Genomic DNA, 16,762 nt, shown 5'->3' on the forward strand with positions numbered 1-16,762 from the left:
AAAAATCGAGTTCGATAAAAGTCTAATATCTTGCGTACCCCTTTGGGTACTTCGAAAAAAAGACAGGAGGAACATCGGCATGCTCGTTAGTACCGAATTAATTAATACTAGGCGTCCTCCATATGACATAAGCTTAAGTTTCTTCTCGAATCGATCATCGATACATTTCCGTTCTTTATTAGTCAATTTCCTATGATGGATTGGAATGCCAAGATAACTAAAGGGCAGCGATCCCAGTTCACAGCCGAACAGGTGCTTGTACTCTTGTTGGTCATCTTTGGCCCTTCCAAAACAGAAGAGCTCACTTTTGTGAAAATTGATCTTCAACCCCGACAATTCCTCAAAAAGGCAAAGGATGAGTTTCAAGTTTCGAGCTTGTGCAAGGTCATGTTCCATAAATAATATTGTGTCATCCGCATATTGTAAGATGGAGACCCCTCCCCCATCCACCAGATGAAGAACTAGTCCACCAATCAGCCCCTTTTCCTTGGCCCGGCCTATGAGTACTGTCAATATGTCAGCCACAATATTGAACAGTATCAGAGACATTGGGTCACCCTGCCTCATGCCTTTATGCGTTTGAAAATAATGTCCAATATCATCATTGACCTTTATTCCAACACTGCCTTTCTGGACAAAGGAATCCAACTGATTCCTCCAGACCTCATTGAAACCTTTCATGCGCATAGCTTGCTGTAGAAAAGGCTACTTGACTTTATTATAAGTCTTTTCAAAATCCATTTTGAATATCACTTCATCGAGTTTCTTCGAGTGAATTTCATGTAGGGTTTCGTGTAAGACAACTACCCCTTTTAGTATGTGTCTTCCAGGCATAACGGCAGTTTGACTAGGTTGCACCACCAAGTGTGCCACCTTTGTCAGCCTGTTGGTAGACATAGCTATATCCTCGAATTGTCCTAAAACAAAAGAAAAACTCGAAGGATGTGGGTTCCTCGAGGTGGGTGCGTGGGCGGTCGTGCCGGCCAATTTGTTGACCTGTTCGCACTTTGTAGATGTCGTCATACCGGCCGGTGTTATGCGGTAGCTCCTGGTACGGTGTGTTTTTATTATTATATTATACTATAAACAAAGACACGGCCAGCATGCTGGCCGGTGTTTTTGCCCGGTGTTTGTGTCGTTTAAAGGGAAGTAAATTATGCGAGCGCATCCCCGTCTCCTCTCCTTGATGGCTTCAGGAACGTTCCGTGGCCAAGTAGCCATACCGGGGGAGTAGGCAAGGCGAAATCTGAAGCTCTCCTTCAGTCCCTACGCACCAGGGTTTATCCGGGTAATTATCTTCTTCTCCTTGGAGAAGCCAGAAGATCCTCTTAAAATGATTACATCAGGTGCTGCTGCGAATACTGTTCACGCGCTGCCACTAGCTTTAATTGAAGAACCTACTCTGTTCAGAGTTGGTTTGTTCTGTGATGCTGAAAAATGAGTCGGTTCTGTTCTGCTTGTTAATTTCAGTTTACAAAATAGGAGTTGATTCTGTTCTAAGGCTACCGTCAGTTTATTAGAATTCACTAGATTGTTTGCAGAAGAAATTCCATCTCTGAAACTGTTCATCCCGAATTGAGGAAAAGAATGAACGTGTACGTACGTGTGAGCTGGTGGTCAATCAGAACCCGGTTCATCTGAGATTTTCTTTCTGTACTCCCGTTTCTAAATATAAATATTTTTATTCAAATATGGACTATATTCAAAGCAAAATAAGTAAATTTACACTTTAAAATATGTCTATATACATCTATATGTAGTTTGTAGTTGAATCTCTAAAAAGACTTATATTTAGGAATGAAGGAAGTAATGAGGGAGTACCCAAAGTGTAACTAATTTTTCTCTCCATTCCATAATTCTTGTCTCGTCGTGGGATGAATTTATTGAGATTATTGGCAATAGAGATTGGATGGACGTTCAGTCGCTGAATTAACTGCTCTTTTGGTGGGGTGGTCGTCCCGTTCCACGATTTTGTCTGGCGGAGCCGAGCCCTGTCTCGGGTTAGTTTCTTTGCGTGGCTGCTGGTTCAAGGCCGGATCAACACCCGGAGTGCGCTGCTCAGGAAACACATCATCTCTGCTGCACCTTCTGTGAGGCGCCCTGTGAAACGGCCGATCACCTTGTTTTCCGGTGCCCCTTCGCCCAACGCTTCCGGCCGTATGTTGGAGTCTCAGTTGGTGTGGGAGGCTTTTTCTTTTTCTTTTTTCTTTTTGCAGAAAGGTGTGGGAGGCCTTTGTTCGTTCTCGTTTGTTGCTAGTGGCTATCGAAGCACCGCAACGGGGTCGTCTTCAACGGTGACACCCCATCTTTCGCGTCTCTGGTGCTTGTGCCATGAGGACGCTCTACCCCCTCCTCTATCCGCTGCGAGTGAATTGCAAAACATCGACACTTCAAGTTAGGTTTGCAGAGACCACACATTTACGGAATTGTGCCAAGAAGCACTAGTTTTTTTTTCATAATTTTTTGCAAAAAACACTAGTCGCCGGCTTAGGCCGTTTTGAGCACGATTATGACAGGTGGGTCCCGCCAAAAGGGGTGACGTGGCACAACATAACGGTTCGCAAATAGATATAATAACAGGGACTGATTTGAAAAAGAGCCTGAGGGGATAAGGTCATCTTTTCAAATAAAAAAAGAGAGGATAAGGTCATCTCCTCAGCCGTGCGCACGAGCTCCCGGCCGGCGAGCTCGGCATGGACAACGGCTCCACGACGCCCCGCCTCCTTCTCCTTCTCCTCCTCTATTCCCCCGCCCCCACCTTCCTCCCACTCCCCGGCCTCGGCCTCCCCTTGTTGCTCACCTGCATCGGCTCCGGCGAGGAGAAGAGGACGTGCGACGGCGGCCCGCGTAGGCGTGAAGAGGAGGCGCGACAACGGCGGCCATGGATGAGCTCCGGCCGGAGCTGCGCATCAACGAGGCAAATCCACTAACAGTGGGCATGGAGGTGCAGTCCATGTCCCTCAACCGTGAGCTCCGCTGCCGGCGGTACCCTCCCCTATCTCTCCCATCTCTCTCTGAGGTCGGTGCCTTCCCCAATCTCTCCCATCTCTCTCTGATGCGTGCCTGATGCTCAAGCCGACGGCGCCGGAGCTCAATCATGGCTGCTCGATGCCCAAGCTGGATCAGCTGGAGCTCATCCATGGCCGCTGATGCTCAAGCTGCCGTTGGAGCTCCATTGCCTCGCCGTCCTAACCGACACCGCCGCTGGATCCACGCCCTCTTGCCCGTCCCAGACCACGCCGGACCTCCCCTGTGCCCTGCCGCCGGCGTCCACAACCGGGGCGGTGGGAGATGAAGGTCACGATCTCACGGAGAGGACCCGATTGCTTTTTTTTCAGGGATCCTTTTGCAAAATAAAATTGTAGCGGGATGTAATTGACTATTTTCTAGCCACGTCATCCCTTCTGGCGGGACCCATCTGTCATAATCGTGCTCAAAACGGCCTAAGCTGGTGACTGGTGTTTTTGCAAAAAATTATGAAAAAATAGTGTTTTTTGACACAATTCCGTAAATGTGTGGTTCCTGCAAACCTTACTTGAAGTGTCGATGTTTTTTTCAATTCACTCTTCCGCCGCCCTAACAATATAGGCTTTATGCCCTTTAGTATATGAACAAATAAAAAACTATTCAGTTGGGGGTCCCCCTCCCCCGACCTTTCAGAAAAAACATTGAAATTGAATAGAGGAGACTAGGAAGAGGGATGGAGCAGACAAATCTACTGAATGCCATTGCCATCTGAGGAGGCCGGCCGTGTGATACCATTTGCTCCACCAAAAAGGTAGAATACACAAGCAATATTAGAGTGAAATACGTCTTTAGTCCATTAACTCAAAGCTGGTTGCACACTTGTTTTTGCGGGGATAACTTCCAATCTATTCATCAACTGTCAAGGTAGTACAAAGAACACCAGAAGTAAAAAATACATCAAGGTCCGTGACGACCTAATGATGACTGCTAGCACTGGAGCAAGCCAAGGCGCGCCGCCGTCTTCGTCCCTTCCTCATCAGTGCCGAACAAACCTTGTTGTAGTAGACAGTCGGAAAGTCGTCGTGCTAAGACCCCGTAGGACCAGCGCGTCAGAACAGCAATCGCTGCCGATGAAGAGAAGTGTAGATCGGAAGGATCCCATCCGTAGACATACGAACACAGACGAAAGAAGACAAGATCCACGTAGATCCACCGAAGACGAACACCGACCGAATCCTATGAGATCCGCCGGAGGCAAACCTCCACACGCCCTCTGACTATGCTAGAAACATCATCGGAACGGGGACAAGGCCGGGATAACCTTATTCCATCTTCAGAGAACCACTATCGCCTCGCTTCTCTGAGTAGGACACAAACCCTAACAAAACTCAAAAGAGCATGAAAAACAAAGTCCTCCCGCCGTCAAGGGCCAGGATCCACTATGCCTCCATGGCCCTAAGACCACAAAAGATGAGGTAGACCGACGGCGGCACCGGCGGGAGGCACGAGAAACGGCTAGGGCCCTCTTTCTTTCAGTGGAAGAAAGAAAACGTCCTCCGCAAGAGTAGAGTTCACGGCACACTTTAGGCCAATAACTCAGGAAGTGATCACATTTGGGCCATAAACTCGTTTATTTTATCATATAAAACCTAAACCGATTCAGAATAGAAAAAACCCGTGCACATGGCTATCATGTTGGCATACCTTGGACCGCTCGCAAATTGATTAATCTTTACAGAGTTTTTTTCTTTTGCAAGAGTATCGGCTTCCCTGTTGGCCCGCTTTAAAAAAGTAAAAATAAAGGGCGTGTGGTGCTAACCACTGGGAGTATAAGTGGTTTGTGTTTGAATCGGGTTAGATAGTAACACTAGCAAAACGCCTGTATGTTGCTATGGGCTATCCGCAATATCTGTAACACCCAAATTCAACACAAAAACTCCATCCAATGACGCACTTTCCCTTTTTCTATCGAAACCTCTCATTCCTGATCAATTTTCCGTCGTAGCGGGACATTTCTCTTTTTCTCTCTCACTGAAGCCACCTCCTTTAAAAGCAGATGACGGCCATCCTATTTTCGCCGTGCATTGCAATAAGGATGAAATTTTTTCCTGTTTACAATATAATCGACTGGGTTAAACTAACACATACTATTGACACAAAACAACAAATGACTACAGAGATCATTCCTAGTCACCAATAAGCTCCACCTCCATCCCACATATGCTAGATAATTGTCGTTCATCTCTTCCTCGTATTTCCCTACATCTTCTACTCCTCGCCTCTTCGCCAACCCGTTTCATTGGCGCCAATTAGCACCAAGTCAACATTAGTGTGTTCATCATCGATGCCTCATCTTCTTCTTTCTCATTCCTCACCAACTTTAGTTCTTGTTCCTACTTATTTCCTAGAATACTCTTTCTTTCTTTTTTTTCTCTTATTATTTGAAACACTCTTTCTTTCTTCAACACCATGCACCATTTAGTGGCTTTAGTTCTTTTTTCCTTCTTGTTTTTGGAACACTCTTCCTTTTTATTATAGCATGAACCACCTGGCTAGTGTTGTGTCGTGTTGTCCTCACCTGCGAATATTCCGGCAACCATCAGCGAGTGGACATCCTGCGGAGCATAGACTTCATCCATCTTGGTGAACGCTAGGTCGCCCATGTTGCAAGCGCATGGTGGCCGTTGTCCATGTTGGCAAGCGGTGCTCAGTGCTTGGCCATGTAGCTGAGAGCCCGTTGATCGTTCTTGCCCATGAGCGCTTTCAAAATGATTCGCCATAACTGCTTGCTTAATTAATTAAATACACAAAAAATTAACGACCTACCTATTTCTCTGCATGCCTAATTAACTGCCAACCAAATCAATTAATTATCCGACTAATTGGAAAAAATCCCTACTTCTAATTATCTGTAGGCATAAAGAATTGTCTAACAAATTAATTAATTGCACTAATGACTCAATTTTAAAATTGATTCGGTGTGAAAAAATGCCTATTCAAATGGACCTAATTAATTGCATACGTAATTAACTGTCTAGCTGATTAATTGCATCAATGGTTTGATTTCCAAATTGATTCAGTGCTCGATTTCTAAATTATTTTTGCATGAATGGCTGCTACAAACGACTATGACGACGACTACCGAGTAATGTAGGATATATTCCCTTAACGAATTTCTTGACATTTAAATGGACACACTTGATTTGAGAATGTAGCCATCTGGCTCTCTATTTGACTGACAAGAAATATAATATATGACCGCGTCCACATGGGGTCTAACGACCCACCTCCCACCACGGTCGTCCTTGATGTCGTGATCCATGCTCTGGCATTCTCGAGCATTACGCCAGGGTTAGGCCCAACCATGACATCTTTCATGGTGTCGTGCATGACGTCCCTCCACAGGAGCGCGCGGATGCGTACACCCATAGGAAACTTGTGACTGTCAACTAATTAATAGTAGAGACAATGATAATAATAAATAATATAGCACGGGGGATTAGAAATTTGTTATGAAGTATTATATTAATTTATTATGAAAGGATATCGAGAAAAATCTTATGTCTGTCTTTTAGGGAAGTTACATATGTATGATGCAATTTCTGAATTCTTAATTACTTATTGTTTACGTGGTACAATTGAATCAACACCTACTAAAGGAGACACGAAGCAAGATCTTCCTTAATTGAATTTGGTTTTTTAATGGGAGGGAGAAAAACTAGTGTGAGGGGGTGTGGGAGGTGAGACGGAGAAAAATCATACGAAAATAAACTGTACCAGGCTACTAAGTGCATGAATAACTTGATTTCTGAATTGACTCGGTGCGAAAAAAATTATATTTAATTGGACATAATTAATTGCATACGTAATTAACTGTATGGCTAAATAATTGTATCAATGGTTTGATTTCCATATTGATTTAGTGCTCAATTTCTAAAATATTTTCGCATGAATGACTGCTACAAACGACGAAGACGACGACTACTGACTAATGTAGGACATATGCCCTTAACAAATTTCTTGACATTTAAATGGACACACTTGATTTGAGAATGTAGCCTCCGGCTCTTTGTTTGACTGACAAGAAATATAATGTGACCGCATCCACGTGGCGGTCTGATGACCCGCCTCCCGCCACGGTCATCCTCGACGCCGTGATCCACGCCCGGGCATTCTTGGTGGGAGGTGGAATGAAGTAAAACCGGACGAAAATAAACCGTACCAGGCTACCAACTGCTCCATTAGGACTTTAGGAGTAGAGATAGTATATATATATATATATATATATATATATATATATATATATATATATATATATATATATATATATATATATGCTGCTATAACGTTGCACACACTGACGCAAACTAATCCGCACGGAGCCCTGGCACTCAGTGGCGGAGACAGGGGGTTAGTAGGGGCCCTGGTCCCCCTAACATCAGGAATTTAGTGCTAATTTGCAATGAACAGTGGCATAATTACTAATAATTTGCTGCTAAAAATCAATTTTTCAATAGTTTGGCTCTTCCCAACCTGTTTTAGCAGCACTTGTTCCCCTATGCAGCATAATATTATAGTAGTTTCAGGGGTAGAATAGAGTGTTCGCCTTAGCTCAGGTTGACCTCTGAGTTTTCAGATATGTTGTTGTGTTTTTTGTTCGTTTGTTATTCTACCTTTGTGTAATGTACGACTTTTGAAACTTAATATAAATAGTTGGTTGAATTAGATGTATGCTTAGTACTAGTTCAGACATGATACGTTTGCCCTTGACGGTCAGGTCAATGTAGAAGGCGTGGGAATAGCAGCACCGGTATTGTCATTGCCTTTGTTTCCACCAGAGTGATCATTGCCCTGGTCATCGATTCACTCTGACCAACCACTTTGAACAAGAAGCATCTCTCCAAGTAAGACCACATCTTCATGCTGCTGCTCTCCCCATTCTAAATGATCGCGTATTTTCTATATCGTACCCTTTGAACTAAGCTTAATTCTGTTTATATGATCGCAGTAGTACTCATCTGTTTGTGGCCATGGCCTTGACAAAATTCAATGATTATGCTGAGGTACTTTCCAACATCAATGCATGTCACCAATTCTTCAGCTGGATGGCGTCAGGCATCATAACGGCCATGCGTTATAGACGGAACACCCCAGAGTCACCAGATGAAGAGAACGCAGCTGCACAGCGCCAGATTCAAGAGGAAATTGAGCAGCTGGACACTAAACTTCGGCAGCTGAAGAATTGTCTTTGGAAGCTGAAGACAACTATGCCCAAGATGCTTGACCTCATTGATAAGGTTGAGTGGCAAAGCCATAAGGAAAAAGCGGCTGTTCTCCTCCCGGATATCAAGGATGCAGTGTACGACGCAGAGGACCTGCTTGATGAGTTTGATTATTATGCCCTCAAGTTGAAGGTTGAGTGTAGCAAAAAATTGGGGCAAGATCACTTGCATGGTACCTTTCTGGAATTCTTAGACGGTGTCGGGTCTAACGATTACATCAGAAAAGTCGACGATATTCAAGTAAAACTAGATCATGTCAATCGCCAGGCGAAAGATATGGGTTTGCACCAAGCAGAACTGAAGTTTGATAAATCAGTTAGGCCAGAAACAAGCTCTTTCTTTAATGAGCCAAAAATATTCGGCCGTGAAGAGGAACTGAAGCAATTGGTGGAAACACTAGGAGTTAAAAGTACACGGAAGAGAGGTGCTGAAGCTAATGCAAGAATGACAGAGTTGCCTGTGTTGCCAATAGTTGGCATTGGAGGTATTGGAAAGACAACAATGGCCCAACAAATCTGCAACGATTCAAAGGTGAAGGAGCACTTTGATCTCATAATTTGGACATGTGCTTCTGATGATTTTGACATAAAAAGGTTAACCAGAGAGATTATAGAACACCTGGGAAAAGATGCCTCATCTAATAACCTGGATTTTCTTATGAGAAAACTAGAAAACTGTATCAAGTCCAAAAAGTTCTTACTTGTCGTTGATGACATGTGGGATGATATCTTGAAGGATGATGGGGCAGGATGGAAGAGGCTTTGTGCACCTTTGACAAATGGTTCCGAAGGAAGTAGGATTTTGATCACCACTAGATCTCCCGAGGTTGCTAACGTAGTTGGCCCTACGAATCACTATAAGTTAAAGGGCTTACAAGATGGGGTATTCAGGGAGTTCTTTAAATTATGTGCATTTGGGTCCCCGGCATCCGCCAGTTTTTGCCACAACCGGGAGTCATTAGAGGGTATTGGTGAAAAGATACTTCCAAAGTTGAAGGGTTCCCCATTGGCTGCAAAGACTATTGGACGCTTGTTGAGAATGGACCTAAGTACATCACACTGGGAAACTATAGTGGAAAGTGAACTCTGGCAGTTAGAACAAACAGCTACTGACATTTTGCCAGTCCTTCGACTGAGCTATATGTACCTACCCCAAAAGTTAAAGAGATGCTTCTCAATTTGTGCATTGTATCCCAAGGATCACAAATTTGAGAAAGGTTTTCTAGCCGATATATGGACAGCACAAGGATATGTGGTGGGTCCCCAAGAAGCATCATTGTGCTTTGATGCCCTTGCAAATCGTTCAGAGAGCATCTCATCGAAGTGAACTTTATGTAATTCATGATCTATTGCATGATACTGCCCAACTGGTCTCAAAGGATGAGTGCTTCATCATAAAGCATGCGAGTGACCTAGATAAAGTCCCTTCAAATGTCCGTCATCTGTCAATATTCACAAATGGAAAAATTACCTGTTCTGAGTTGAAGAGCATTTGCAACAAGAAAAGTTTGAGGTCCCTGGTATGCAATGAATCATATAGCGCAGCAAAAGATTTTGCTCCGGTGATTGACGATTGGTTCAAGGAACTACTGAAAATCCGTGTATTCAGTTTTAAGCTCTCCAAAGTAAAAAAGCTACCTGAGAGCATGGGTAACTCGAAGCATCTGCGTTACCTTGGTTTACTCGGTGGTTCTACTTTCAGCACCCTTCCTTCATCGGTTTGTCGCCTTCACCATCTCAAAACTATAGATGCTGACGGTTGTGTATTCGAAAGGTTTCCTCCAGGCTTCAGTGATGCCATCATCTTACAGAAAATTAAATCAAAAAAGTTCACTTATGACAGGGACCAGTCCGACAAGCTCTGCCTAAAATGGTCCGATCAGGGAACTAGTCGTATGACGGTGGAGATGATGGAAAACCAGATGGAAGCATTACCTCACTGTAATCTCCGACATTTGCATGTGCATGGTTATGGAGGTGAATCTTTTCCTAGCTGGCTCCGGCCCAAGCTCCTGCCAAGGTTATCTGCACTTCAATTTTCTGTGTGTCGCAAAATCAAGAGCATACCATTCCTTTTCCTGTCAGAGGGAGAGGGTTCACTTAATTATACAACAGGATCAGATATCTCTAGTCGTCTTGAAGAGTTAATTATAAGGGCTTGTGATGAAATCGATTGGCAAAGCTTGGTGGTTTTACCTACTTCCCTTACCAAGATAGACCTTTATAGTTCAGGCTATTCCATGGATCACTTTGTGAGAAGCTTCCGTGACCTCACCTCTCTCACTGTTTTGAAAATTCAGATGTGCAAATCGTTAACATCTATTCCCCTGCATCTGTGGAGTAGCAATCTTCCAACCCTAGAGAAACTACATATTATGTCTTGCGACTCTCTTATATCAATAAGTGTCTCTGGAGCAAGTAGCAGCAGCAGCAATGGTGTTAAATGTTTGTCATTTCTTTCTGAAGTATATATTGGGTGTTGCAACGCACTATTGAGCCTTGATGAATTTCTGACGACAGATTATCTACCTGTAGTGAAGATCATTCTAGTTCGTAATTGTCAAGAGTTGACTTCCCTCAGTGTTGATCAGCTTTACCGGTTGCAGGAGTTGGAAATTTTCGATTGTCCCAAGTTGAATCCACAGAGGGTAATGTCATTTCCATCCTCTCTGAAAAAGCTCCATTTGTCAGGTTGTGAAGGCCTAAAACTCATTGACATCGACAATAGCCAGTCAGGGAGTTCTCCAGCTCTGGAGAAACTGAGAATTTCATCGTGTCCAGGCCTCAGATCCATTGGTGACGCAACAGTTGTTTCTAAAATAAAGTTTGTGGTCATACGTGATTGTGGCGAGCTCCAGGGAATACGACTGCCATTCCGTCGCGGGTACGTGCAATGGCAGAGAATTTAATCACTATATGTTAATCTCGTTATATCGCTTCTCACAAAAACAAATTTATATACTGCAATTTTCAGGCCATTGACCTGTTCATTTGTCTAGCCCACGCACGGTTAAATGAAAAAAATGCTTCGCTTCTACCAGTACTAAGTTATACTCATTTCTGCTCCATATCCAAATAGATGTCTTCCTTTTTTTTTTCTCCTTGCAGTCAAACGCTCAAAGTTAACAGGAAACCACTAATAACAATATAAGCATCAGAACTTATTACTAGTAGATTTTTCATCAGACCTACTCCTTCGAGATTTTCTAGCATGAACTTACAAAAAAAATAGCCACGAATCCAGGACCATGTCCATGCTTAAATGGGTATCTATTTAACATTTTGAAGGGTAAACGGTTATCCATTTATTTTTTGAGAGCGGGAGTATTTGTTTGTCCAGACTAATTTAACAAACCAGACTGTTTGATTAACTGGTTAAGTGCGCGAATCATTCCACCATAACTACCAGGGATAAATTTTGGAGTGGAAGCTACTAGCAATTTGTTATGGTAAATAAAAATTGGCTGCATATTTAGCACTGCCTCCTTTCTCTTCTACATGGCGTTCTCACTTTCTTCCCGTGCATGCGTTCTGCTGCTGTGCTCTGCATCTTTGCCTGTCTCTGTCGGTTTGCTGCTGTCATCTCCCTGTGTTTAGCGCCACTACACCTGAACAAACTTCCATACTTTCACCCCTTTTGGATTGAAAGAATTTCATGAGAATTTTGTAGGATTCGATTCCGTAGGAATTTTCCTACGGAAATCCTTTGAATCGTACAAATGGATTCACCAAATACCCATGGAATGCATTCCAATACCCCCCGGTCCATATCCAAGAAAGGGTTTCCCCCTTTATATTATAAAGCAACTTCCACCGATCACAAGATAACTGCTGGGGCGAACAGCACATCAAGCCCAAAAGAGAAAGAAAGAAGAACTAAATGCCAACAACGGCAGCTCGACAAAGCACGGATGAACCGCCACCGTAGTTCCCTCTACATTCGTCCCACCGCACACCAAGGCTTCGAACCGCCGCGTACCAAGAAGCACCTCCAAGAAGGGATGTGACGTCAACGATGCTGCTGCCCGGACATGTCCTAGGGCCTCCCCCGGCACGTGGAAAGGAGTAGGGGATGGGTAACACCGACGCCCTTCAGGAAGGAAAGCGGCACCCGCAGGCGACACCGCGTTGGCGCCGGATGGACCTGCAAGGACTTCTCCCCATCCCAACCACCACTACCCGCCCGATCCGGAGCCAACTAGCCAGCTTGCCACCCGCCAGTATACGCCACCACGGTCTTGAAGTCATCCACGTCGCCTCTCTGAGATCGCCATCACGAGGCCTAGAAGACGGAGAGAGGAACGCCAGGAATCGGGAGGGGCAGCACCGGAGCTGCGCCGGAGGGAACCGCATCCACCATCGTGCCGGAGGCCTGTGCTACAGCACCATCGCGATAGCCAACCGGACGCGGCAGCAAAGGCTCACCAGGCCACCCGAGCCCGGCCGGGCCCATCTTGGGCCCGGAAAGCCGCTGTCACCCCGCAGCAGCAAGCCAGTGACAGCGCCGCCCCCACCCAGCCTCCCTACGTCCCAACTCCACCTTCAGGAGGCTCTGCCGCCGATGAGAAGCCGCCGGCCTGGCCCGGCCCAGATGGGGCCTGGATCTGGGCGGAGCAGGCGCCGCCACCCCGCAACACCGCGAAGCTCCACGCCGCAGCCAACCTCCCTCGCCCGCACCAAGTTGCCCCGCCGCCGCCTGAACGCACCACCAGGAGACGCGCCGCCCTGCGCAGGATCGCCTCTAGGAGTTGAAAAGTAGGGGCCACCGGCGACGACGGGGAGGGCCTCTGGGCCGGGGGACGGAAGCGCGGACGGTCGCCCGCGGGGGAGGGGCGACGCGAGGGGGAGGGGAGAGAGGATAATGGTAGTTCCACCGGTCGCCTCCAGTCCATATGAATTTAAACATTTGCTCAAACCTCATTTTATTTTTCCTTCAAGAAGTGCAATGTACTTGCACTCTATCACTTTCTAGTTTCAACTCTCTCTCTCTCTCTCTCTCTCTCTCTCTCTCTCAATCCTCTAAAATTTATGTGCGTCATCCAAGACACATCTTATAAAATTCCTGTGTTGATATCATGTACTCCCTTACCGCAAAAAAAAAGATAGCATGTACTTCCTCCCATTCCTATTACCTGTTGCTACTTTAAAGCAGCGACAAGTAATATGGATCGAAGGGAGTAGTACTTCATAGGACATGGCATCTCAATCCTACATTTTTCTTATTGCAATTTCTAAATCATTAGTCATGTTCAGTTTGTAGTTGAAATTTAACTTATTACTAAAATATCTACTCTGGTTCATTTGGTTTTCGCGGAAGTAGTCCTAGATGCATTTTACATTACTTTTTTGAGTTTTGTAATGCTGATTAGGTTGTCAATTGCATTGGAGGATTTATTTTTTAGACAATGCAAAAGCTTTGGGATTAACAGAAAAGTACATACAAATTAATCCACTCTATAACTCTGCATGTGATTAACAGAAGGATGAGGGACTGAAGAGACGAAGTGAGGCCACTGATTTAGGACAAGTATACATCAACAGCGAGGGGTGTCGTCACTCGTCTCAGCATTCTCCAGTATTAGGTTTGGGATTTGGAACTGCTGCTGCGGTAACCCAGACAGTAAGACATATTTTCTCATGCTCGCGCTTTTCATGTTCGAGTGATCGCTAGATCAATAACGGTAGCAGCACCACCCCGCTGTTTCATGTCTGGCAGGCTATTTTTGCCCTATAATTTGAACTACGAATAGTGTTTGTACGTATCCTTGTTTCTCGACTCAAGCATGTTTCGGTGAAGAAATTATATTTCCTTTATCTTGTGGAGTTAATCAAAATATCACATTTGCCTGTAATGTCTACTTAAGTATATTATTAAAACATATTTGTTGGGCATGTGGCTCTTTTAGCTAACTAGATGATATCCCGTACGTTGCCGCGGGAGTCAGTTGCAATGACATGTGAACAAAAATTTAAATACACAATGACTTATTATATTCGAAATACACGTGAACTAAAGTGGAAGAGACAGACACCCGCCAGCCAATTTATGCAATACAAGTTGCATGTTAGTCGTGGAACCGGTCTCTTGTGCGTGGACAAGTAAATTTGGTCCGGACCGCTTCATCCCACAATACCGCCGAATCCAAATAAACAAAGGAGGTAAGCAATCTAAACATCAACGCTCACAACTAATTTGTGTTCTACTTGTTAGGGAACATAGTAATTTCAAAATTTTCCTACGCACACGCAAGATCATGGTGATGCATAGCAACAAGAGGGGAGAGTGTCGTCTACGTACCCTCATAGACCGTAAGTGGAAGCGTTATATCAACACGGTTGATGTAGTCGTACGTCTTCACGATCTGACCAATCCAAGTACCGAACACAGGGCACCTCCGAGTTCAGCACACGTTCAGCTCGATGACGTCCCTCATACTCTTGATCCAGTTGAGGCCGAGGGAGAGTTTCGTCAGCACGACGGCGTGATGACGGTGATGATGATGCTACCGACGCAGGGCTTCGCCTAAGCACCGCTACGATATAATTGAGGTGGATTATGGCGGAGAGGGGCACCGCACACGGCTAAAAGATCAATGATCAACTTGTGTGTCTATGGGGTGCCCCCCTCCCTCGTATATAAAGGAGTGGAGCAGGGGGAGGGACGGCTCTTTACTATGGCGCGCCCTAGGGAGTCCTACTCCCACCGGGAGTAGGATTCCCCCCTTCCAAGTAGTAGGAGTAGGATAGAAGGAAGGGGAAGAGAGAAGAGAAGGAATGAGGGGGCGCAGCCCCTCCCCCTAGTCCAATTCGGCCTAGGCCTTGGGGGGCGCGCGGCCTGCCCTAGGCAGCCACTCTCTCTCTCTCTCTCTCCCCCTAAAGCCCTATAAGGCCCATATACTCCCCAGCGAATTCCCGTAACTCTCCGGTACTCCGATAAATACCCGAATCACTAGGAACCTTTCCGATGTCTGAATATATCGATCTTTACGTCTCGACCATTTAGAGACTCCTCGTCATGTCCCCGATCTCATCCGGGACTCCGAACTACCTTCGGTATATTAAAACACATAAACTCATGTTACCGATCGTCACCGAACGTTAAGCGTGCGGACCCTACGGGTTCGAGAACTATGTAGACATGACCGAGACACGTCTCCGGTCAATAACCAATAGCAGAACCCGGATGCTCATATTGGCTCCTACATATTCTACGAAGATCTTTATCGGTCAAACCGCATAACAACATACGTTGTTCCCTTTGTAATCGGTATGTTACTTGCCCGAGATTCGATCGTCGGTATCTCAATACCTAGTTCAATCTCGTTACCGGCAAGTCTCTTTACTCGTTCCATAATGCATCATCCCGCAACTAACTCATTAGTCACATTGCTTGCAAGGCTTATAGTGATGTGAATTACCGAGAGGGCCCAGAGATACCTCTCCGACAATCGGAGTGACAAATCCTAATATCGATCTATGCCAACTCGACAAACACCATTGGAGACACCTGTAGAGCACCTTTATAATCACCCAGTTACGTTGTCACGTTTGGTAGCACACAAAGTGTTCCTCCGGTATTCGGGAGTTGCATAATCTCATAGTCATACGAACATGTATAAGTCATGAAGAAAGCAATAGCAATATAATAAACGATCAAATGCTAAGCTAATCGAATGGATCAAGTCAATCACATCATTCTCCAATGATGTAATCCCGTTAATCAAATGACAACTCATGTCTATGGCTAGGAAACATAACCATATTTGATTCAACGAGCTAGTCAAGTAGAGGCATACTAGTGACACTCTGTTTGTCTATGTATTCACACATGTACTAAGTTTCCGGTTAATACAATTCTAGCATGAATAATAAACATTTATCATGATATAAGGAAATATAAATAACAACTTTATTATTGCCTCTAGGGCATATTTCCTTCACTACTCATGCATAACATCTAGGTATAGACCTAGCTCTGATACCACTGATGAGGAACGTTGCCTGAAAACAAAAACAAAATCCTACGAAACATCCAAAGATCTATCTATGGAGATGCTAGCAACGAGAGGGGAGTGTGTCTACGTACCTTGTAGACCGAAAGCATTAACGGTCTAATGATCGTGGTTGATGTAGTTGTACTTGTGTCGTGATCCAATCCGATCCAAGAACCGCACGTCCGGCACCTCCGAGTTTAGCACAGGTTCAGCTTGGTGACGTCTTCTCCTTCTTGATCCAGGAAGCAAGGGAGAAGAGGTAGATGAGATCTGATCCAACACAACGGCGTGGTGGTGGTGAAGGTAGCGAAAACACAGCAGGGCTTCGCCAAGAGTCTAGGCGAGGAGATGGGGGAGGTTGGGAGAGGCGGGGGCCAAGGAAGGGTTGGTCTTCCTCCCCCTTGCGCCCCCACTATATATGGGTGGGGAGGGGGGCCGACCAGCCTAGCCCCTCCTCAAAGGGAGGGGGCGGCCAAGGGGGCGCCCTCTTTAGGGTTTCCCCCCAACCCTAGGCGCATGG

At 45.2% G+C, this 16,762-nt stretch overlaps 1 pseudogene; it reads left to right on the top strand.

Annotated features, from left to right (window-relative positions):
• Window positions 1–2,881: 2,881 nt before the first annotated feature.
• On the top strand, window positions 2,882–11,157 carry LOC119350986 (annotated as a pseudogene).
• Window positions 11,158–16,762: the final 5,605 nt, after the last annotated feature.

The sequence above is a fragment of the Triticum dicoccoides genome, chromosome 1B (genome assembly GCF_002162155.2).
Source record: "Triticum dicoccoides isolate Atlit2015 ecotype Zavitan chromosome 1B, WEW_v2.0, whole genome shotgun sequence".
In the NCBI taxonomy this organism is placed as follows: Eukaryota; Viridiplantae; Streptophyta; class Magnoliopsida; order Poales; family Poaceae; genus Triticum; species Triticum dicoccoides.